This window comes from Lepidochelys olivacea, assembly GCF_965140295.1.
Source record: "Lepidochelys olivacea isolate rLepOli2 genome assembly, chromosome: 3".
NCBI classification, from domain to species: domain Eukaryota; kingdom Metazoa; phylum Chordata; order Testudines; family Cheloniidae; genus Lepidochelys; species Lepidochelys olivacea.
The window spans coordinates 57061382-57085332 of NC_140413.1; the positions used below are offsets into that span (position 1 = coordinate 57061382).

At 42.1% G+C, this 23951-nt stretch overlaps 1 long non-coding RNA gene across 5 annotated transcripts in view; it reads right to left on the reverse strand.

Moving 5' to 3' along the window:
* Positions 1-23951, reverse strand: part of LOC311518604 — a 54638-nt gene that overhangs the window by 9858 nt on the left and 20829 nt on the right. For all 5 annotated transcript variants that reach the window (XR_014711045.1, XR_014711046.1, XR_014711047.1 and 2 more), the window contains one exon: positions 10329-10443. This is a non-coding gene — a long non-coding RNA (uncharacterized lncRNA). The remainder of the gene's footprint in view (positions 1-10328; positions 10444-23951) is intronic.

Here is a 23951-nt window from a genome sequence, read left to right on the forward strand (position 1 = left end):
GGGCTGGGTGGGAAGCACGACCGTAACTGCATTTCCTCTTTTTCTTCTAATGCCTTTATTGTGTGGCTAAGTGGTTTTTTTGGTTCTCAGATACATCTGCTTTTGGCTGCAAGGCATTGCTAAGCAACCTTAATTCCCCATTAACAGAGACTTTTGTTACTGATCTGCTGCTTTTTTTTTTTTTTTTTTTTAAATAATGAGAAAGTGGTAGTACTGAGGAAGGTATGACCAGGAGGCATCCTGGGCTGGGGGCATGATGTGGCTTCCTGGTCACATCTCACCACCCACCAGCTCCTGCTCCTGCCCCCTCCACATTCTGGGCAGGAGTGGGAGGATCAAGCTAAGGAGTGAACCTGGTAGCTGACCGAGTGAGGAGTGTATCTGCCAGGTGGAGGCAGCATCAGTGAAGAGCTGCTGAGTTTTTGCTTCATATCAGGACCTAGTGGAGGGCAGGGAGCTCTGCACACCCCTTGGCTCCTGAACTGGTTATGAGGAAGGCCAGAATCTCTTCCCCTGATTAGGGAAGGAGCTCAGGGCTTCTTCTACTTCTGTGGGGAGTGGGTAAAGGGGAAATGGAAGCTCCAGAATGCCTCACGGGTCTCCAAAGCCCTGTGAGGCACTCCCAGGAAGCTGTGTACCCATCTTCTGGAGGCATACAGATGTATGAACTACCCCCAGAGATCTCCTTGCCCATCCCAGTATCACAGTCTACCTGTGGAATGGACCCAGACTGACTTAACTACACTGTGTAACCATCATGAAATCAACATGGTTATTCTCTGCTCCACACATGAATCCCCAGAACTGCATGCCAATGGCATGCATCAGTCATTTTAAAAACAGGACATTTTGGAGTTGGGCCTATAGGAAAACTTTGACCAAGTAATCCTAAATTTGCAGCACAAACTAGTTCATACCCTAAACTGGCATACTCATTTTCAGGCCAGTTTCACTAAGTTTGTGGATTTTACAGCACTTAAAAAAAAAAAAAAAAAGGGCTCCAAACATAAAACACCTCTTAACACTAACTGCTGCGAGGGCCACTCCGTAAGACAAACTTATGAAACAAAGGTTCAGCAGATGGTTTTACAAGCTTGTGTGAAAGGAACAGCTATAGTTAGGTTTTGCACAAACACTCTGAATTAACTTTGCAGGAGTCTGACGGAGGGAAGGATAGCTAGCAGAAGAGCCAAACGGTTTCTTGGCTCAGTGAAGGACAGAGCAAGAGCTGAAAATGTATGAAGTTATTTTCCCATCTTTGAGTGGAACAACCTGTTTTAAGGATTAGTAAACTGGCTGCCACCAGGTGTCAGTACAACCTAAAAAACTGCTATTTGTCGCCCCTGTAACTGGTTAGTAAGGCTTTTTACCTATTTCTTAGCATGCACAAACAGGCAGTCATATAATAGGTTTGGCACAAGTCAGGAGTCAAGGATCAATTAGAAAGTTAAACTCTTGGAGGAGTAGGTGATTCCTCAAGGTCTGCACTTCAATACCATGTGAAAATGATTTGCATTTTCTAGATGTTGAAGGGATTTTTTTTTTTAAACAAAGCTAGTTAAATGTCTCAAGTTTCATCCCATCCTCCTCCTCCACCATTATTGAAGGCATCAAGAATCAGCATTTGGGCTCACTTCTGGGAAAATTATCCTCTTCTCCCCAACACTGGTTATCATTGATCTCTTCACTATGACAACCTATTACACTCTTCATCCCCTGTTCCCCTCCCCCTACCCCCAAAGCCCCAAATGTTTTTTGCAGCAACTCTTCTTTCACAAATACCCCCTGAAGCTCCTCAGACTATACTGTTACTTGCCTGTGGGTGTTTACAAAGATAACTAAATATAGCTTCCCTCTGAAAGGAACATTGCATTATTCAGATGGGCACATACTAACTGTTGTAGCAGCTCTGTTTCCCACATGCCCCTGGTTTTCCAGAAGAGTTGCAGGAAATGCTTGACAGGTCTTTCTGGTTAAGATAATATCAGCATACTTGGAAAGTTCTAGTAGCAGAGCTTAGCTTTGGTTAATTCACTCAAATGGGCATCCAACCATTCTATACAACTATCATTACAATTCAGCCAGGCAGACTGCAGAAAAACATTTTGCCGCATATAGTCTAATTTCAGTAGTTTCTCATGGCTCTTATCTTACAACGTAAAATAATTATACTCAGTTTGTTTCACAGGGCACTTGCAAAGATTATATGGCCTACCTAGAACCTTAATGTACACATTAAAAAACCAAAACACTTAATCTATAGTTAGTTGGTCAGTTTTAGCAAGAATTTGCAGATTCAGTGGTTGACACTGTGTGTATGGGCTTGTTTGTTTGTTATAAATAGAAAATCATCCTCAAAAGCAAAAGTATGAGTTAAGAGAACACTAGAACAGTACACACCAAATAAAGAGAACTGGTCAGAGACCCAAAAATACAGGCTAAAGGTTTCTAGCTGAACTAGAGCAAAGCCTAGACGCATGTAAGGTGTTTATCAATTTCAGATAAAAAGTGTCATTTACAATGTCAAACAATATTCAGGTAATCGAAGTGGCAGATACTATATGTTAACATATGGTTTATTTAATGACCCAAGAATGAGCGTCATGAACTTTTGAGTTCTAACCATGGCTCCGATATCACAGTGATAGTAGCCATATAAAGAACTAGATTAGCTAGAGCTCGGACACTGACTTGCTGACTTCCCCAGGGCTATACACTTATCTTCTCTTATCATGTGTAAAAAAGGTAATACTTAAGGTAGTGATATTGTGAGAATTCATTTGTGTTGGTAAAGGACTTGGAAAATGAAAAGCATTAATGACTTATCAATGTCAAGTCTAGATTTTGTATAAGTAGGAAAGAAGTCTCTTTGGGCAAATGATTTAGTTTCATATTTAGGGCTGTGCTAAAGCCAAGAGTTTCAGTGCACTGGAGTTTCAAATATACCTCATTGGTGTATTTATTGTGCATATTTTCATGACTCCTAAGTTTTGCCTTACTTTTTTTTGGGGGGGGGGCAACATAGAACCTATAAACCAAACCATATAAATATAGAGGAATTCAGTCTGGAGCATCTCTACCGTCTAAAATGAGGTAAAAGAAACACTGGTGGATCAAAGTGGATCCTCCTACTTCAGAAACAGGAGTGGGAGAGAAATTAGAAGAAGGAGCAAATGACCATCACCCAGAAGATTCCATGGTTGTTCAATCTCACCTTGTCATACCATTCTATAGAGGAGAAGATGGGACTAACAGCACCCCAGGAGCCTGATGAAAGAGAGGAACCCAGCCAGGCTGGGCCAAATGTACCCCAAACTGAAACTCAGTAGCTCCAAGTGTTCACTGATGTTCAGATAACTTGCAGGCTGTTATGCTGCCAAACCAAGGGTAAGTGCCCTGTTCACAGAATGGGAATAAGTAAGCTAATGCTTGTATTAAGTGTCTGAGCATGCCTAGCACTAATGAGATGTTCTCAAAAGAGTCTGCCCAAGGTGCTTGCTCACAAAGTTAGAAAGGAAGACAGAATTTCTATTGACAAACACAACTAAATGCTTAGAAAGATGGTAAAAGGTTCACAAGGGACTTTCACCTTGTTTGGGGATTAACTGTGAAACTTTTGCACATCTCTATTTCTTATTATGCCATAGAACTGTTAATCTTTGTCATGTTTACCTAGGTTAACTCGTGTTTTGAGACTGCAAACTGGAATTGCTGGTTCTTCAGTCTTGTTCCTAAATGAACAAGGACCCTTGAAACTCAAGTTTCCCCCCCCCCACACTAACTTTTCTTTGAGGATCTCAAATTTGTCATATCCAAACACTTGTGTTTACCATATGTCCTCTATGAACATTTAGTACTACAGGTCCTGCCCACCCCTTTTAAAAAAATCTGAAATGGCTTTGATGCATTCAAAATATGTAACAAAAATAAACTCTTCAAAGTTTAAGCATTCCTTCTGCATACTGAAAGAGTCGGAGGTGCTCATCATGCAACTTCAGTCTGTCAAACCTCTCTTCAGAAAGTACTAACAACATTACTAGTATCTAGAGTATGTGAATCAAAAGGCAGTAATGGAATAGTTAACGTGCAGTCCACTTTTTTTGCTGTATAGACTATTCTGTATCGTTGAGCTCAAAGATCTTTTATTAGACAGTAATAAAGGAATTCTAGCTTCTATAAAAGGTAAATGGCAAAACTTATTTAAAAAGAAAACAAAAACAACCTGCTGAAGACCTTGCCTCAATAACAGAATTAGTTCTGACTTGTTTAGTCTAAGAATTTAAAATGGCATCTTTTCTTTTAAGATTGGCAAAAACCAGTAGCATTCCAAGCTTACGCTACAGACAACAGCATTGCAAACCTGAATGCACCAAATGTTTTGAGGCAGGTTGTGGTGATGTAAATCAAATGTTTCAGGGCAGACAAAACTCTGAATAAACTGACAGGTGAGCAAAGAAAAAAAGAGATTTTTTCAAGCATTTAAACAAAACAAGTGCATTAGCTATTTAATAACAGATCATATGTGCAAGTTTATAGCTACTCAATTTAATTTCTTAAAATAACTTTAGCAGTTTACCTTTAAATCAAAGTTCACCTTCTTGGAAGGATCCAGGAAGATTTTGGAAAGCATAGGGGACAATTTCCTGGTGCAAGTGCTAGAGGAGCCAACTGGGGGGGGGGGGGGCTTTTCTTGACCTGCTGCTCACAAACCGGGAAGAATTAGTGGGGGAAGCAAAAGTGGATGGGAATCTGGGAGGCAGTGACCATGAGTTGGTTGAGTTCAGGATCCTGACACAGGGAAGAAAGGTAAGCAGCAGGATACGGACCCTGGACTTCAGGAAAGCAGACTTTGACTCCCTCAGGGAACGCATGGGTAGGATCCCCTGGGGGACTAACATGAAGGGGAAAGGAGTCCAGGAGAGCTGGCTGTATTTCAAGGAATCCCTGTTGAGGTTACAGGGACAAACCATCCCGATGAGTCGAAAGAATAGTAAATATGACAGGCGACCAGCTTGGCTTAACGGTGAAATCCTAGCGGATCTTAAACATAAAAAAGAAGCTTACAAGAAGTGGAAGGTTGGACATATGACCAGGGAAGAGTATAAAAATATTGCTCAGGCATGTAGGAATGATATCAGGAGGGCCAAATCGCACCTGGAGCTGCAGCTAGCAAGAGATGTCAAGAGTAACAAGAAGGATTTCTTCAGGTATGCTGGCAACAAGAAGAAAGCCAAGGAAAGTGTGGGCCCCTTACTGAATGAGGGAGGCAACCTAGTGACAGAGGATGTGGAAAAAGCTAATGTACTCAATGCTTTTTTTGCCTCTGTCTTCACTAACAAAGTCAGCTCCCAGACTGCTGCGCTGGGCATCACAACATGGGGAGTAGATGGCCAGCCCTCTGTGGAGAAAGAGGTGGTTAGGGACTATTTAGAAAAAGCTGGATGTGCCCAAGTCCATGGGGCCGGACGAGTTGCAACCAAGAGTGCTAAAGGAACTGGCTGCTGTGATTGCAGAGCCATTGGCCATTATCTTTGAAAACTCGTGGCGAATGGGGGAAGTCCCAGATGACTGGAAAAAGGCTAATGTAGTGCCAATCTTTAAAAAAGGGAAGAAGGAGGATCCTGGGAACTACAGGCCAGTCAGCCTCACCTCAGTCCCCGGAAAAATCATGGAGCAGGTCCTCAAAGAATCAATCCTGAAGCACTTACATGAGAGGAAAGTGATCAGGAACAGTCAGCATGGATTCACCAAGGGAAGGTCATGCCTGACTAATCTAATGGCCTTCTATGATGAGATTACTGGTACTGTGGATGAAGGGAAAGCAGTGGATGTATTGTTTCTTGACTTTAGCAAAGCTTTTGACACGGTCTCCCACAGTATTCTTGTCAGCAAGTTAAAGAAGTATGGGCTGGATGAATGCACTATAAGGTGGGTAGAAAGTTGGCTAGATTGTCGGGCTCAACAGGTAGTGATCTATGGCTCCATGTCTAGTTGGCAGCCGGTGTCAAGTGGAGTGCCCCAGGGGTCGGTCCCGGGGCCGGTTTTGTTCAATATCTTCATAAATGATCTGGAGGATGGTGTGGATTGCACTCTCAGCAAATTTGCGGATGATACTAAACTAGGAGGAGTGGTAGATACGCTGGAGGGCAGGGATAGGATACAGAGGGACCTAGACAAATTGGAGGATTGGGCCAAAAGAAATCTGATGAGGTTCAATAAGGATAAGTGCAGGGTCCTGCACTTAGGACGGAAGAACCCAATGCACAGCTACAGACTAGGGACCGAATGGCTAGGCAGCAGTTCTGTGGAAAAGGACCTGGGGTGACAGTGGACGAGAAGCTGGATATGAGTCAGCAGTGTGCCCTTGTTGCCAAGAAGGCCAACGGCATTATGGGATGTATAAGTAGGGGCATAGCGAGCAGATCGAGGGACGTGATTGTCCCCCTCTATTCGACATTGGTGAGGCCTCATCTGGAGTACTGTGTCCAGTTTTGGGCCCCACACTACAAGAAGGATGTGGATAAATTGGAGAGAGTCCAGCGAAGGGCAAAAAAATGATTAGGGGTCTGGAACACATGACTTATGAGGAGAGGCTGAGGGAGCTGGGATTGTTTAGTCTGCAGAAGAGAAGAATGAGGGGGGATTTGATAGCTGCTTTCAACTACCTGAGAGGTGGTTCCAGAGAGGATGGTTCTAGACTATTCTCAGTGGTAGAAGAGGACAGGACAAGGAGTAATGGTCTCAAGTTGCAGTGGGGAAGGTTTAGGTTGGATATTAGGAAAAACTTTTTCACTAGGAGGGTGGTGAAACACTGGAATGCGTTACCTAGGGAGGTGGTAGAATCTCCTTCCTTAGAAGTTTTTAAGGTCAGGCTTGACAAAGCCCTGGCTGGGATGATTTAATTGGGGATTGGTCCTGCTTTGAGCAGGGGGGTTGGACTAGATGACCTCCTGAGGTCCCTTCCAACCCTGATATTCTATGATTCTATGATTAGGCCAGTTATTCCCACCTTTCTCCTTACCATCTAGCCCCCACCCTCAGATGCTTCTAACATGGTACTACACCCACTAACCAAACTAGCGAGGCTATTGAATGAATGCCATTTGCCAGATTCCAGCCTATAAAGCCTTGTTGTGTGGTTGCACTTCAACATTGCACTACTTGTGTGACAGAACACCTGGGGAGTGATGTCAGGAATGCATCTTTTTCCCACTGACCTAGTTCTTCTAGATAAAGATGCACTCAAGAAAGGGACACTGTCAGCTTGAAATCTCATCCATTAAAAAAGTTACAAGTAGATTCAAATACACCTGTTTCCAGTCCCTGTGTTGCTTCCTGAAAGACTCTAATAGGACAAAGTGAAATGGACTATAAACAAAGTACTATCAAAGATACAAAGATAAAAAAATACAGAAGTATTTAGCTAATATTTCATTTATAAGATCATATGTTTAACAATAATAGGTAAAACATTTTAAAACAGGAGCAATTTTTAAGTTGGTAGAGTCACTTTAATAAAAGGTTTGAAACTGCACTTTGAAGGAAAGATTATTTAACATTATTTTATCACAGCTTTGGACTTTTAAGAGTTTCATTTTAGTGATAAGCTAAGCAAAAGTGTTTCTGTTCTAAATTGCTACTGAAAAACCTCAGGCTTCCAAACAAGCAAGATCTAATAAGCAATAAATACAGAACTTTTTTGGAACTTTCAAACTTGAAATTTTGAGAAAGTTTTACAGATATATCATTTTAACTCTTAGTAATTTGTAAACAATCTTCAAAAAATAAATTCTCCAGTACATACTCTTATTCCCATTATCCCATTTTATCTGACCCCTCTCAATGTAAAAGGTTTAGGTGAATACTCTAGTTCTGGTTTTGGCATGCATGCAGGGACAGTACTTTTCACAACCCAGTCTGTTTTAACAGCATTACACCTAATTTAACATTACATTTAATCAAATTCCATTCTTTTTTTTAGTTTTATCACTCCTTCACCAAATTAGCAGATTAGTGCTGAAGCAGGCAAAGAACATGTGGCTTCTCCCACTCATTAACATCAGACACATTGTGGCAAGATTCCAAGTCCTTTTTTCCCCTGTAGAGAATACAGCTTCTGTAGATGTGAACAATCTTGAGCAAGAGCTTATACTCATCAGCTCATTTCCTCTGTTGGAAGGGAGTCTCCCAACTAATTCTCTGCAAAAACAGAGCCATGAAGCCAGCTCACATATACTCTGTTTACAGAGACAGCAATATCACTGATATGACAGTTTCAGAGAACTGATACGTCATAACAAGGGACTTGTAGCAAAGAAAGAGTCACCACTAAAGAGTATACCATACATTAGATCAAAGATGTATATATTTTAGTTACTTAAATAAATAGCCTATATAAAATATATATCTTCTTGATTCTGGTAGCGTTTATTTAAGTAGAGAAATTTAAAAAGTCCTGATTTGGCTCCAGTTCTGCCTCCCTGCCCTCACCCTCCCTTTTCCTCCTGCCTGCTTTTGAACGAACACACACACACACACACACACACACACACACTAGAACAAGCCCACATGATGGCAACATAAAACAAGGGGGAATTTTTTGAAATGAGACCAGGACACTTAATATTTTCATGGATTGAAAGTTCTGGCAGTGGGAGGCAGGAGTAACTGAAATATTTAATAAAATACTGTGTCAGTTATAATTCTTCCTACATATGCTTTGGCAATTCTATTTATTTAATTAGCAATCAACCCTTCACCATCTAGTGAACTGCTAAAGATTGGTTTATTTATGTTAAGGAAATGAAACAATACAGTAGTTCACATCATGATAGTATATGCTGTACCCCAAGCTTAGGCAAATAAATAAATAAAATCATAATCCTAGAATAGGACACTTCAATTTAACTCTTTCAGTGCAGCAAAATTTACTTCAATAGCAACTTTTGAAAAAGCCAGTCCAATGGTCAACTCTTAAAGCTAGGTGCTGTTTTAATCATGTGGCTACTGAACTGAATCCAAGACATTCATTCGTGGTAGGAAGTTATCAACTCATATTTTGCTTGCATAAAATAAGTTGGTCTAGTATTTTTAGCAGGTGTGTGTTACACTGTAATTCTATTTGTTATCTTCTCCAGCATGACATCTAGACAGCATGCAGGAAAGAACCATCAGTAATGGACAACATAAATTCCCAGCTTCACCCGAGAAGCTGAAAGAAAGAAAGAAAGTGTTAACTATTGAAGATAAGAGCAGACAGGGACAGGCTCTGGCACAAAGAATTTTGTGAGCCAATGCCGTGGCAATGGAAGCAGCCAAATCAATCAATCAATCAATCAATCAAGTCTCCTCCACCATATTAATTGCTAAATCACATCTTGCTGTACTATTCTGGACTATGAGTCATCTTGTTAAAATGGAATGATTCCATTCACCTCCAGAATCTGGCATGTCCCACTAAAACCATTAATTGTGCTACTTCTCAGCTAAGTAACCTGCAGCCAAGACAGCCTTTTAAGACATCAAATACCATACAATGGATTTAGACCTGATAATACATCTTCCTCTCTCAGTTTGGCCCATTTCACAACATCAGAACATCTCAGAAGCACTGCAGGACAATCAAACAACTAACTGCAACTCTGTTTCATGCTCTTCCTGGATAGAATTGAGAGCATCCAGCTAGTATTCAGAAGTCATTACTTGATGCAACTAGCCTATCCAGCTACTTCACTGTATTAACCTCTGGAGCAAGCAAAGAAGCCTGCCAAGGGTTGTAGGGATGCAGACAGGTACTTCCTTTATGGAGGATTTTTTGATCAGTGCTGCAGTTCCAGAACTGGGCTGTATCAAAGGGTCAACAATACACTAATTTAAAGCCACTATACTGGCGTACAAATTGAAGGGGGCATTTACAGAAGGTGTCAGTAGCAAGTGGAGTTTCCACAGTAGACTTCTCATCTTTGTTTCTATTCTGCCCCCTCCCTTTCCCCTCCACTCCCAATCCCATCCTCCTTTTCCTCTTAGTGAATCTAATAAGAGAGAAAAGGAAAAAGAAAGCTGCAATTTGTTGGAACAGAAGATTGAGGACTCCATCTCTTTAGCTTTAATGAGCGAGAAAAATAACCCCAAGATAAAGGGTAGGGAATGGATATTTAGAATCTCCCATGACTGACACTTTTGCCTCTTGGTAGGACAGGGCTACACCATGCTTCATTGGAATTACTGGAAACTAGGATAAGAGGACATACAATAAATAAGCAGTCACCAAAATTAGCGCCATTGTTAGCAGAGGCCAAGACTCAAATCCAAGAGGCACAGTAGCTTACCTATACTCTTCCTCCACCACGCAGAAAATCCTGTCCAGCTGCTGCTCATTCTGAAGATAGAGAATTTTGTTCTCCAGAGCTGCTGAAGTGAGACCTCTCATAAGCATGACAACAGCTTTAAAACAAAAAAGTAGCAATTTGTTTTCATATAGCATTTAGAGGTAAACTTCAGGGCTGAAATGACTATTAAATCAGGTTCAGAAAGATGTTCATAATCCACAAAGCGACCTCTGAGGGGGCATTTAACACAAAAAGTTATCTAACTTTTCAAAAGTTCTTTGATTCACCGCCTCTCTAACACAACCATATAATCCCCATTGTTCAGTGAAGATCTCCCACAAGCTATCATTTTAGGATATCAAATGTCAGAAGGTTTACAACCAACATTTTTTCAGTTTGCCCTTCGCATGACATACATAGGGATCCAACTCTGTTACCACCTCAAGTAATGATCCCCTGGATCAAGAAGTGTCAAACAGCATACAAAAAACAAGCCAGGCTTTTGGAAGACTTCGCCATCGGATATTCAACAAGCACTCCAATCAACTGTCAACAAAAACAAAACAACTATATCTATACACATTGGCTGCCTTTGCTGTGGACAGTCTGTCCACTCCAACAGGCTTCCCATACCAACTCAACCCTAAACATGAAAGTTGCCAACTTCCCTCTCAGAAAAAACAAAGGAAAGTTATTCACACCAAAGCAAGGACGAGAAATTAGAGCAACATATCAGGGTATAAGGCCAGCTATTTTTGTCTCTGAACCTGTTATTCCTCCATAAGAGTTAGTAAAATGCAAATTTCAGTCTAATCACAGAGATGATTTACATTATACTGATACAAGGCTATGAGATTTATATCTTTAGACAACCTTTTCAGTAAGTGAATACAATTCAAGATTGGCACAATGTGTTTTCTAGAATACGATGTCACAGCCTGATATGGTACATGATCACATTAGCACATACTATTTCTGCTCATACGCTGCAATATCAAATATTAAAAAAGGGGGCTATTTAGAAATTGTGGTTAATAAAATAAATTTAAAAAGCAAAAACGCTTGCATCTTTTAAAATGAAAGAAATATTCACTGTATTCACACATTAGAAGCTAAACTATATAATCCCATTAGCAGCTGCTGAATCTCATTAAGGACACTAGAAGCAAAGATACTTCACCAATGAAAACAGACAGTAGACAATCTATTTACAGATCCAGTTAGAGTGCTTGCTTGTTTTACAGCTTTCATGGAAAAGAAAGCATCTCTGTGTGCAATCACCTTATCCGGTAATTCAACACATCTAACAAGTGTAGTCTGCCATCTGTTTAGAAAGGTTTTCTTCTATAAAAGAAACCCTTAAAATTTAGTGCAGAACAGTAGTTACAATAGTTCTAAATGTCAAATTGCATGCTAAGTATCTGTACGAGGACGTTAAGCACCAAATACCATACCCACAATCACGAACCTTTCAAAAATAGTACATTTTAATTCAATTTAATCAGTACATCTAGCACTGAAGCCAATGGGAGCTGCACTCAGCACCATCTGAAAGCCATGGGTGAGGATGGGAGTGGGGCACACAAAAGGATTAGACACTTTTGAAAGTTATGGCATTAGCTATTTTTGCAATATTAAACAAGGAGTCTATGGTGGAAAACACTCTAATCAGTGTAACCAGGATAAATGGAACAAGAGCCCCATAAAATAGTGGCTTGAAAAGCTGCAATAAATTTGTTAGTCTCTAAGGTGCCACAAGTACTCCTCATTTTTTTTTGCTGATACAGACTAACACGGCTGCCACTCTGAAACCTGCAAGGTGTGTGTAGCTTTTAGAAATTGAGCCCAATTAATACCATACAAGAACAAAAATGTTTGTGCACTTACCATAGTTTTCTGTCTCTACCATTAGGTAAAAAAAAATTGGGTCTTCAACCTGCTTGCTGTTTAGGGGCAAAACCCGACCTGTTAGTCAGCAACAGAGCAGCAGTGACCCAGTTACTGACAACCCAGCCATTATGAAATAAGTTACTTCTGTAAGCAGCAGTGTGGAAGAGATCAGAGATACTAAAAATTATTTTTATAAAAAAATTGTCAACGCATATGTCCTCTTCCTCCTGATTCTACTAATATTGTCCCACATTATAAGAAGTTATGTAAGGTTAGGCAGATTTGTGAACCTTCCTATGAGAAAGAAAGGAAATGTGCAGGTAAGCAGGGATACATTTTCATGTTTTCTGTTCAGGAAGGTACACAGATCCTTTATGATAGGATTTTGTCAGCAGTGTATAGCCAGTGCATAGCCAAGTGCTAGATAAGACAAAAATTCCTACATATTATGCATTACTATTTACAGTTGGTCTCTCTGATCACTAAGGTGTAACATGCATCTTCCCAAAACAGCATCACACACACACACCCCTATGTTGCAAATCTTTGTTTTATGAAAAGCATGGACAAAGCACGAAACACCTTCCTTCAACGTTTCCTCAAATAATGCATAAAGTTTTTCCACACAGATAGTTGCCATGGCTCTGCTTTGAAGCAGGGGGGTCAGATGTCTTGCTTTACTGGCTTCCAATGTACTCTATTTGATCCATCTTGAAACTGAAAACCCTTGAGGCTTCTTGCTTTTGGTGGCTGGATTGTACAGGACACTTCAGCAAGTTTGTGTGTTCTATATGGATCTTGAGAACCCTGTGGACATTTAGCATACGGCAGAGACTTTTTGAGCGATGTAAGAGTTTCACAGAATAAATTCAGCATTAACTCTTGTATAAAGATATTCAACTTGGGCATTAAGGCCAAATTCGTTCTGAGCACTACTTTCTCTTTGTGAAGTGTCAATACTATAGATCTATGGACAGAATCCTGAGTCTGACATCCTTCTGGCTGAAATCATGATTATGAGGAAAGTTACTTGGAAAAGTAGCCAGATTGATGTCTCAGGATTGATGTTATGACTAGATGTCAATGCAGTGAGAATGGACAACCCTTCTCTAATGTAAGAGGCCATCCCAAGCGCTTGTGATGGTGATGAGCTATGACAGAATAGCACAGAACTAGCAGTTGTGCTTTGGTGGTGGAGTGCGTTTCCTGGAGCAAGATTACATGTGCTTCAAAGTTTGTAGTTAAGTGGAAATAGATATCCACTTTCACCACGGATTTCCCCTCAATATTAAAATGTAGCATCTTGAGAACCACCCCCAGCACTAGAGTTTGCAGTGCTGGTCCTGAAAGGAGTCCCCTTGCAGGGTGGCTCTTCCAGGCTGAATGTCACTTAGAATGGGAGCATGTGTTCCACACTTCTATTTTCATCCATTTTCATTTCACTTTGTGCCACTCACAGGAGACACCCTGAGAAGGGAGAAGACAAACCTCAGGGTTGTGTTGTATGCACCAAAGGAGGACTGACTGGAGACTTCCTTCCCACCACGGAACTTCTTCATGTCTAGGTATAGTGAGATTCATCCTCTTCTGATAGTTGTCAACAGTATGGTGGATAAAGCTGCCACTTTCACTTTAAAGGTCCAAAGTTTAGTATCTGTGGTCAGATTGTCTTGTAGAAATTCCAGGACATGTCTGACAGAATTAATTGAGACTACATTATGGACCTTACCAAACATCAGGATCATCGGTCACGTCTAACAGTATGTGCTGTGGAACAACTTCTTCACAGATGCTCGTTAGATAATGAGTTTGTTAAGTCCCCCCTCATTTGAATGTTCTCCTTTCAAATACCATGCAGCTGGGGTCAGCATGCAGCCATGATGCAGGATCAGACCCTATGGGAGAGACAGAATGCAAACGAGCACAATTTCTGCATGGGAAGGCAAGCTGCAAACTTCTTCAGGTCAGAATTAGGATCTCCTAAGTCAGCAAGGGGCTATCAACATCACTCTCCTTCCCGATCTTCAGAATGTATGGATATTTATAAGTTAGATTTTGGACAACTCTGAGAGAGAGCATCTGTTACCATTTTCTTTTGGTCTTGTCTTTTTGAGAAGAACCTGAACATTACAGCTAAACCAATTGTTGCATTGCCAAGAGTTGACTAGAAGTCTGACCACCTTGTGATGGAGACTCCATTTGGCTTGATCAATCACCTGTTTAAGCCAAACTGTCTTGATATCGAGCTTCCCTTCTAGATGGAAGACATGAAGCAATGAGACACTGTCTTCTCAACGGAGCAGCTTTTTGCTGTAGAGTTGAAGAAGTGATTCCTCCAGCCTTTTTTGATTTAAAGCCTGGTAGATGTGTCATCCGTCATTATTGGGATACTGTTGTTATTCAATGTGGGAACAGCTATACTCCAAGGCCATTTCATACTCATCTGAGTTCTGGCCAATGTATGCTGTCTTCTCCCATCTCCTGAAGAGATTCCCTGTACAGATCTCCCTTTTGCAGGTTCTCCACAGCTGCTTAGATTGGCATCTGTCAGAGTCTGTGTGATTTAAAAATCTGATGTCCTTGTTAGATACCAACTGTCCTTCATCCATCACTCTCTGTGATATTTCAATCTGGACAGTTGAGTTGGATAGTGTGTATGTGGGTAACAAAAGGAGGACATTTTGAAGGGCCTTGTGTAAGTCTATACACAATAGCATCATTCCAAGGAGGACACCAGTGTTTGAACCAGGGATTCTATGGAGTTCAGGATATCCATGGTTGTGACCTTCAGTCACCATACACTGTCTGTTTAGTTTTTACATACAATTATATTTCCTGTCAGTTTCTTCAGATAGTTCATTGTACAGCTACGAAGTCATTTGGCACTGAAATGACTTTAGTCATGATGTATACGTAGTGCCATTACAACAGGTAGATTAAGCGTAAACCATAATCACATTCTAGTTTTGTGTTACATGAGAAGTGAGTTCTCTGTACAACTCAAATATAACTCAGTGGGGAAGAGTTCCTATTCTAAATCATGTGTGGCCCGCAGTCCTGGAAACTGTGTGTGTGTCATTTGGTACTGACTTTTCCCCCTCCCATTTCTGCTATTACTGAATAGTGATCCAGATTGGGTTTCCCGTACCCATACCCATCCTGAGGGAACTGTATTCAGTCAGACCACTAGAAAGGAAACCTACTCTGAGAAAACAGGAATTAATTCAGAGAAGTCCTATGACCTTGGTTGTACAGGAAGTCAGACTAGATCAGAACAGTCACTCCTTTCTTTATAATCTACGAAAAACACTTCCCTCCAAATGTAGCTCAGCAACTTAAAGTCGGTGGCTTTACCATTCAGCTTTCCATTGAGGAGGAGCCTCTAAATTACGGGTGCCTAAATTAAGTGGGCCTTTGGATGGCAGTTAGGGGTCAAAGGTGACTTTCAATAGCAGAGAGTCAGGGTGAAAGTGTCTAGCAGAATTCAGTGTGTTGAACACCTTCCTCTCTCTGTGGTTTGAAGTGTTAATCTAGAAGAATAAGTCTTTCCTCTACACTGGATGCATTTAGAGAAAGCGTGTCAAACTGATGCAGCATCAAGGACCACACCAGCTTGCTATAGTTTTAGGGCTCTATAATACCAGTGAGGGAAATACAATATAATGAAGAAACATGCACTTGTACTAAGTTTCAAGCTACACACTGCTTTTCTTGCTCTCTTTAGTCCTGTCTCCTTACTTTCCCCACTTCCATTCTAACTATTTATCATCTCTCTCCTCACTTTGAAAAGCACTTTTTCATTCTTTCTTGCCTTTAACTTCCCTTCCTTTCTTCTTGTCTTGATCTCCAATCTCTCAGATCTTGTCTTTATTAGCTTTTCTTACCAAGTTTCCCATCATTAACTCGGGCACAGCTCTACCAGTGCAAATGTCAGTCTAGATGACAATAGTTAGAATATTGGTGGCTAGTCTACACTTGTGCTACCACCATTGCTATCACCAGTACAGTTCCAACCATGGGAAATTTTAGAGGAAGAGACATCCTATAGGTTCTTTGCACCGCTCTCTGGATTCTCCCACTGCCTATGTTCTGAGGCTGGACTCCCAGAGAAGTGTTTAAGTTCTAGCTGCCCACAAGTCTTCTGTCTGTCGGCCACATTATGCCTGCTTACTGGATTCAATCTGTAGGCCCACCAGTTATTCTCCGAGGCCAGAACAAAGCAGCTAGCACACTTTTGGTGCTATATAGCAGTTTTACAAGACAAAAAAAAAAAATCTACCCAGAGATTTGGTGTTCTTTGCTGCTCATTTAACAATTGTCTGAATTACTCTCACATCTATAATACAATTCTTACAGCCTGAACAGAAATTGCAAGCAAGGAAACTACCCAGGGTTTAAAAGTGCCTCTACAGCTGTTTATTACACGCAAGTCACTTAATATAAATATTTTAAGACATCCGCTGTGTTTCCATGTGTAGGCAACAGAGATCTTGTATGAGTATATTCCAGGTCTACTGAAAACAGAGAAGAGCTTCCACTAAGGTTAAATTTTGGCAGGCAGCATCATCTCCATATTCTAGCTTGCCAAATTGCATTCGGATTTCACTGAACATACCTACTTTTTTAAAAATGGCAAAAGAGTCCTGTGGCACCTTATAGACTAACAGACGTATTGGAGCATAAGCTTTCGTGGGTGAATACCCACTTCGTCAGATGCATGTAGTGGTATTCACCCACAAAAGCTTCTGCTCCAATACGTCTGTTAGTCTATAAGGTGCCACAGGACTCTTTGCCGCTTTTACAGATCCAGACTAACACGGCTATCCCTCTGCTACTTTTTCGATACACCCAGGGAAGCAGAAACATTTGTTGCTGCAGAGAACTTGGCTTACACTGAAGATCTGGAACTGTGCTTCAAAGATGAATCAGAAACAGATTGATTTAGGAATTTGATCTACCTACTCTGACCTCACTGTTCCATTGCCAATATCTGGAAGCATTGGAGATTACACAAATAAGTTAAACTAGGTCAGAACTTGAGGGTTCAAACTAGACTGACTATTCAATAATCTTTAAACAAGAATTTAAAAAAATATATTGATTTTATATGGATAAATACATCTTTCTTCAGAATTATGACCCAGCTCAAGTCAAATAAGGGCCAGAACAGTATCTAACTGTTAGAAGCAGACAACAGTTATGACATATTAAAAGGACTCATTTTCCCAGGATAGGCTCATGAGACAACTTCAAGAATGACTTCTGGAAACCCCATAATATGGCCAAGATTTTCAAGACTGACATGATTTTGGGTGCTCAACTGGAGACACCTTAAATAGATCTGATTTTCAGAAAGCACTGAGCACCCAACCTCTGAAAAATTAGGAGCCTTTAAGATGTCTCTAGTTGGACACCCAAAATCACTGGTTACTTTTTAAGATCTTGGCCTATGTTTTTCAGGCCTAGGCTATTCAAGTCTCAATTTGTGCCATCATACTCAAAAACTCAAACTGCTTTTGCTCAAAAACTTTAGAAACAAACCTCATTTTCAGGCAGAGGTCAAACCACATTTTTTTCAGCATGATAGATGAAAGTAATGAGCAACTCAGAAATAGTAGGTTAGAGTCAAGATGTTTAAAGAGCTTTACTGATACTGCAATAAGTGGAGAGGACAACTTGTGTTGTGCAATACGTCAGAAGAAGTAGGATTGGAGGCAAAGGACTATCTCCCCCCCCCCAACCCCTTTGATCTTTAATCATAGGAGTTACTATATTGAATCAAAGCTCTGGCCCATCTAGTCCTGTATCCTGTCCATGACAGTAGCCAGTACCAAAAGTTTTTGAGGAAGACCCGGGGGGGGGGGGAGGGGGGCGGGGAGGAAGGAGAAGAGAAGAGCTACAGTTGGCAGAAGTGGGAGTTTCCTCCTAATTCCTAATATAGGTTAGAGATTTGCTTAAATCCTGAAGCATGAGGTTTTAGATTCCTTCTAAAACCTTTATTATAACCCTGGAAATTCTTGTTATACATGTAAATGTTCCATCCTTCCTCCCAATTGGACCCTCAATCTCACCTTCCTCTTCAAACTATTTTTAAACCCATTTATATTGCACTGAAGAAGAGTGGAGGACTGGGGAAAACTGACCTGCCACAATTAAGAAGTGGGTGAAGGAAATGAATTTAGGAAGAAAATAATCTTAGAAAAATCTGTGCATTATTTTCTTGCTAGAAAAGGGGGACCTATATAATCCTTGACAAGTGGCCCACTAGGCCATGGAGTTTTATCCTCTTTGCTGCCAGTGTTTAAATACATGCTGGGTTTTATTGGAAGGGAAACAGTGGAAGCCCCTCAGAAGTGTTCTGGGTCGAAACAGACAGCACACATGCACATTCCACTGAGAGGAATGGAGAGTTCACATTTCTAGTATTTCTCAGATTCAGGCAGATAGTATTGGATTAATTTACATTAATGGCAGAGGTTTGTTAGTTTGTTAAACGTGCAGAAACTGATGAGCAAGCCCACCCACTTGTCAAGGAAAGAGATGGTAAATGCATTTGTCAAGCTCCAAAGTAAAGTAATTTGTTCATCACTTACACGCCTTCCACTATTTTCTTTGTGATTCTGTAGAGCCATACCCATTCAAGGGAATCTTTTAAGGGCTACTACTTACATTATAGCATTAACTGCCCAACTCACTATAATTAGGAAGGAGAATTAAGAAATCAGTAAATTTGTCAAAGTATAATTTCTCTTTTGTATGTTATATGGCTATATATGAGAATTATATGACATGGTTGTAAGTCTACATTATGGTTATGGTAAGATCTGAAAATCTTTAAAAAGTTGACACATTTTACATTTTAATGTTCAGCACCTACCATTTCTGTATTCTTATTCACGCCTATAAATCTTAAATCACATCAGATATGCAAGGAAGCTTTACAATTACATAATATCCACTAATCAAGATAGCTCATTCTATAAAATCCCTTCTATGTCAGAATTTTTGATCTGTAATACACTCCAGCCTGCATATTATGCTGTTGGCACACTGGTAAGTTATCTTGTTCCAGAGGAAAAGAAAGTGTTATACTGTTCTTCATGTAGCCAAACTAGATGTACCAGTTAATTAAAAAAATGTCACTTGTTAATGATCCAATGAATGCCTAACAACAACAACTTCAGTGGATTTGTAAAGTTTGTATTTGTTACTGTAATTAATATCTCATTCATAACTCTACAACTCTGAGTTTGGAATAAACAATTTTAACATGAGATAAAATGGAGTAGCATAATAAAAAAAAATTAAGTGACCAGAGAATTGTGTTAGCAGTTTATAAAATACTGTTATAGCTATGCTGCCATTTTTTGTAATTAGTGTTTTCATCTCCTCTCGTAAAACAGGAGAGGTAGACCATTTTGCTAACAATGGCAGCATACATTGAAAAATCTAACCATGTCACAGTATAATTGAAATTTTGGTAAGAAGTTAGTAATTCCAGTCTCATATTATAAGGAGGGCAATTGCAGCAGAAGACCGCAAGTATGCCCGGCCCTTAAGTGGGCTATGCAAGGGAGGCAGGGGGAGAAATCTCTAAATGCCAGCCAAAATTCTTAGCCCTGGTCTACACTAGGAGTTGAGGTCGAATTTAGCAGAGTTAAATCGATTTAACCCTACACCTGTTCACACGACGAAGCCCTTTTCTCGACTTTAAGAGCTCTTAAAATCGATTTCCTTACTGCACCCCCGACAAGGGGATTAGTGCTGAAATCGGCCTTGCCGGGTCAAATTTGGGGTACTGTGGACACAATTAGACAGTATTGGCCTCCGGGAGCTATCCGGGAGTACTCCATTGTGACCGCTCTGGACAGCACTCAACTCAGATGCACTGGCCAGGTAGACAGGAAAAGGCCCGCAAACTTTTGAATTTCAATTTCCCGTTTGGCCAGCATGGCAAGCTGCAGGAGACCATGCAGAGCTCATCAGCAAAGGTGACCATGATGGAGCCCCAGAATCGCAAAAGAGCTCCAGCATGGACCGAACGGGAGGTACGGGATCTGATCGCTGTATGGGGAGAGGAATCCGTGCTATCAGAACTCCGTTCCAGTTTTTGAAATGCCAAAACATTTGTCAAAATCTCCCAGGGCATGAACGACAGAGGCCATAACAGGGACCCGAAGCAGTGCCGCGTGAAACTTAAGGAGCTGAGGCAAGCCTACCAGAAAACCAGAGAAGCGAATGGCCGCTCCGGGTCAGAACCCAAAATATGCCGCTTCTAGGATGAGCTGCATGCCATTTTAGACTCCTTCAATGGAGATGGAGGCAACACGGAAGCAGGTTTTGGGGACGAGGAAGGATGATGATGATGATGATGATGAGGTTGTAGATAGCTCACAGCAAGCAAGTGGAGAAACCGGTTTTCCTGACAGCCAGGAACTGTTTCTCACCCTGGACCTGGAGCCAGTACCCCCCGAACCTACCCAAGGCTGCCTCCCGGACCTGCCAGGCAGAGAAGGTACCTCTGGTGAGTGTACCTTTTAAAATACTATACATGGTTCAAAAGCAAGCATGTTTAATGATTAATTTGCTCTGGCATTCGTTGCTCTCCTGGATGTACTCCCAAAGCCTTTGCAAAAGGTTTCTGGGGAGGGCAGCCTTATTCCGTCCACCATGGTAGGACACTTTACCACTCCAGGTTAGTAGCACGAACTCAGGAATCATTGTAGAACAAAGCATTGCAGCGTATGTTTGCTGCGTTCAAACAACATCCGTTCTTTATCTCTCTGTGTCATCCTCAGGAGAGTGATATCATCCATGGTCACCTGGTTGAAATAGGGTGCTTTTCTTACGGGGACATTCAGAGGTGCCCGTTCCTGCTAGGCTGTTTGCCTGTGGCTGAACAGAAATGTTCTCCGCTGTTAGCCATGGTGAGGGGTAAGGGGCTAGCCACACGCTGGGGGGAGGCAAAATGCGACCTTGGAACGAAAGCACATGTGCTATGTATGTAATGTTAACAGCAAGGTTTACCGTGAAAGAGTGTACCCATTGTTCTATAAAATGTCCCTTTTTTTTCCTCCACCAGCTGCATGTGTTTCAAGGACCACAGGATCTTCTCCTTCAAAGAGGCTAGCGAAGATTAGAAGGCGAAAAAAAACGCACTCACGATGAAATGTTCTCTGAACTCCCACATTGACAGAGCACAGACGAATGCACGGAGGCAGACAACGTCAGAGTGCATGAAAGCACAAAATGACCAGGAGGAGAGGTGGCGGGCTGAAGAGATTAAGTGGCGGGCTGAAAAGAGGCCTGAAGCTGAAAGGTGGTGGCAGCGTGATGAGGGGAGGCGGGATTCAATGCTGAGGCTGATGGAGGATCAAACCAATATGCTCCAGTGTATGGTTGAGCTGCAGGAAAGGCAGCAGGAGCACAGACTGCTGCTACAGCCCCTGTGTAACCAACCGCCCTCCTCCCCAAGTTCCATAGCCTCCTCACCCAGACACCCAAGAACGCGGTGGGGGGACCTCTGACCACCCAGCCACTCCACCTCAAAGGATTGCCCAAGCAACAGAAAGCTGGTATTCAATAAGTTTTAAAGTTTTAAACTTTTAAAGTGCTGTGTGGCCTTGTCCTTCCCTCCTCCACGACCCCTCCTGGTGCTTCTCTCCTCCACCACCCCTCCTGGGCTACCTTGGTAGTTATCCCCCTATTTGTGTGATGAATTAATAAAGTAATTGTTGCTTCAATGAAGCAATAATGACTTTATTGCCTCTGCAAGCGGTGATCGAAGGGAAGAGGGGAGGGTGGTTAGCTTACAGGGAAGTAGAGTGAACCAAGGGGCGGGGGGTTTCATCAAGGAGAAAGAAACAGAACTGTCACACCGTAGCCTGGCCAGTCATGAAATTGGTTTTCAAAGCTTCTCTGATGCGCACCATGCCCTCCTGTGCTCTTCTAACCGTCCTGGTGTCTGACTGTGCGTAACCAGAAGCCAGGTGATTTGCCTCAACCTCCCACCCTGCCATAAATGTCTTCCCCTTATTCTCACAGATATTGTGGAGTGTACAGCAAGCAGTAATAAGGGTGGGAATATTGGTTTCACTGAGGTCTAACCGAGTCAGTAAACTGCACCAGCGCGCTTTTAAACGTTCAAATGCACATTCTACCACCATAATGCACGTGCTCAGCCTGTAGTTGAACAGCTCCTGACTACTGTCCAGGCTTCTTGAGCCATGGCATTAAGGGGTAGGCTGGGTCCCCAAGGATAGCTATAGGCATTTCAACTTCCCCAACAGTTATTTTCTGGTCTGGGAATAAAGTCCCTTCCTGCAGCCTTTGAAACAGACCAGAGTTCCTGAAGATACGAGCGTCATGTACCTTTCCTGGCCATCCCACGTTGATGTTGGTGAAACGTCCCTTGTGATCCACCAGTGCTTGCAGCACTATTGAAAAGTACCCCTTGCGGTTTATGTACTCACCGGCTTGGTGCTCCAGTGCCAAGATAGGGATATGGGTTCCGTCTATGGCCCCACCACAGTTAGGTAATCCCATTGCAGCAAAGCCATCCACTATGACCTGCACATTTCCCAGGGTCACTACCCTTGATAGCAGCAGATCTTTGATTGTGTTGGCTACTTGGATCACAGCAGCCCCCACAGTAGATTTGCCCACTCCAAATTGATTCCTGACTGACCAGTAGCTGTCTGGCATTGCAAGCTTCCACGGGGCTATTGCCTCTCGCTTCTCAACTGTGAGAGCTGCTCTCACCTTGGTATTCTTGCGCCTCAGGTCAGGGGAAAGCAAGTCACAAAGTTCCATGAAAGTGCCCTTAACGCATGCGAAAGTTTTGCAGCCACTGGGAATCATCCCTGACCTGCAACACTATGCAGTCCCACCAGTCTGTGCTTGTTTTCCAGGGCCCAGAATTGGCATTCCACAGCATAAACCTGCCCCATTAGAACCATGCCCACATTGCCAGGGCCCGTGCTTTGAGAGAAGTCTGTGTCCACGTCCTCATCATTCTTGTCACCGCGCTGACGTCGCCTACTTGCCTGGTTTCGCTTTGCCAGGTTCTGGTGCTGCATATACGGCTGGATAATGCATGTGGTGTTTAATGTGCTCCTAATTGCCAAAGTGATCTGAGCGGGCTCCATGCTTGCCGTGGTGTGGCGTCTGCACAGAAAAAAGGCGCGGAACGATTGTCTGCCATTGCCCTTACGGAGGGAGGGGTGACTGACGACATGGCTTACAAGGTTGGCTTACAGGGAATTAAAAATCAACAAAGGGGGTGGCTTTGCGAGAAACAGAATGGCCCCCTCAAGGATAGAACTCAAAACCTCAAGGATAGAACTCAAAACTGGGTTTAGCAGGCTGTTGATTTCACGGAGGGAGGAGAAAATGAATACAAAACAAATCTGGTCTATTTCTTGTTTTGAGCCACTTCATCTATCTTTATACCTCTTGCTGGCAGCAGACCGTGCAGTACGATCGCTAGCCATCGTCATCTCCTGGGTGCTCGGCAGAAGACGGTGCAGTATGACTGCTGGCCATCATCTTCTGCTGGCTGCTGATTAAAAGACAGTGCACTGCTGGTTGTACTGAATCGCAAGGAGATGAAACTTAAAAGGGAAATGACCTGGCTGAGTCATTCCCATGTTTGCCCAGGCGCCCCTGACCTCATCGAGGTCGGTTAAAAGAGCACCCAGGACTGCGTCGATGACGGCTACCAGTCATACTGCA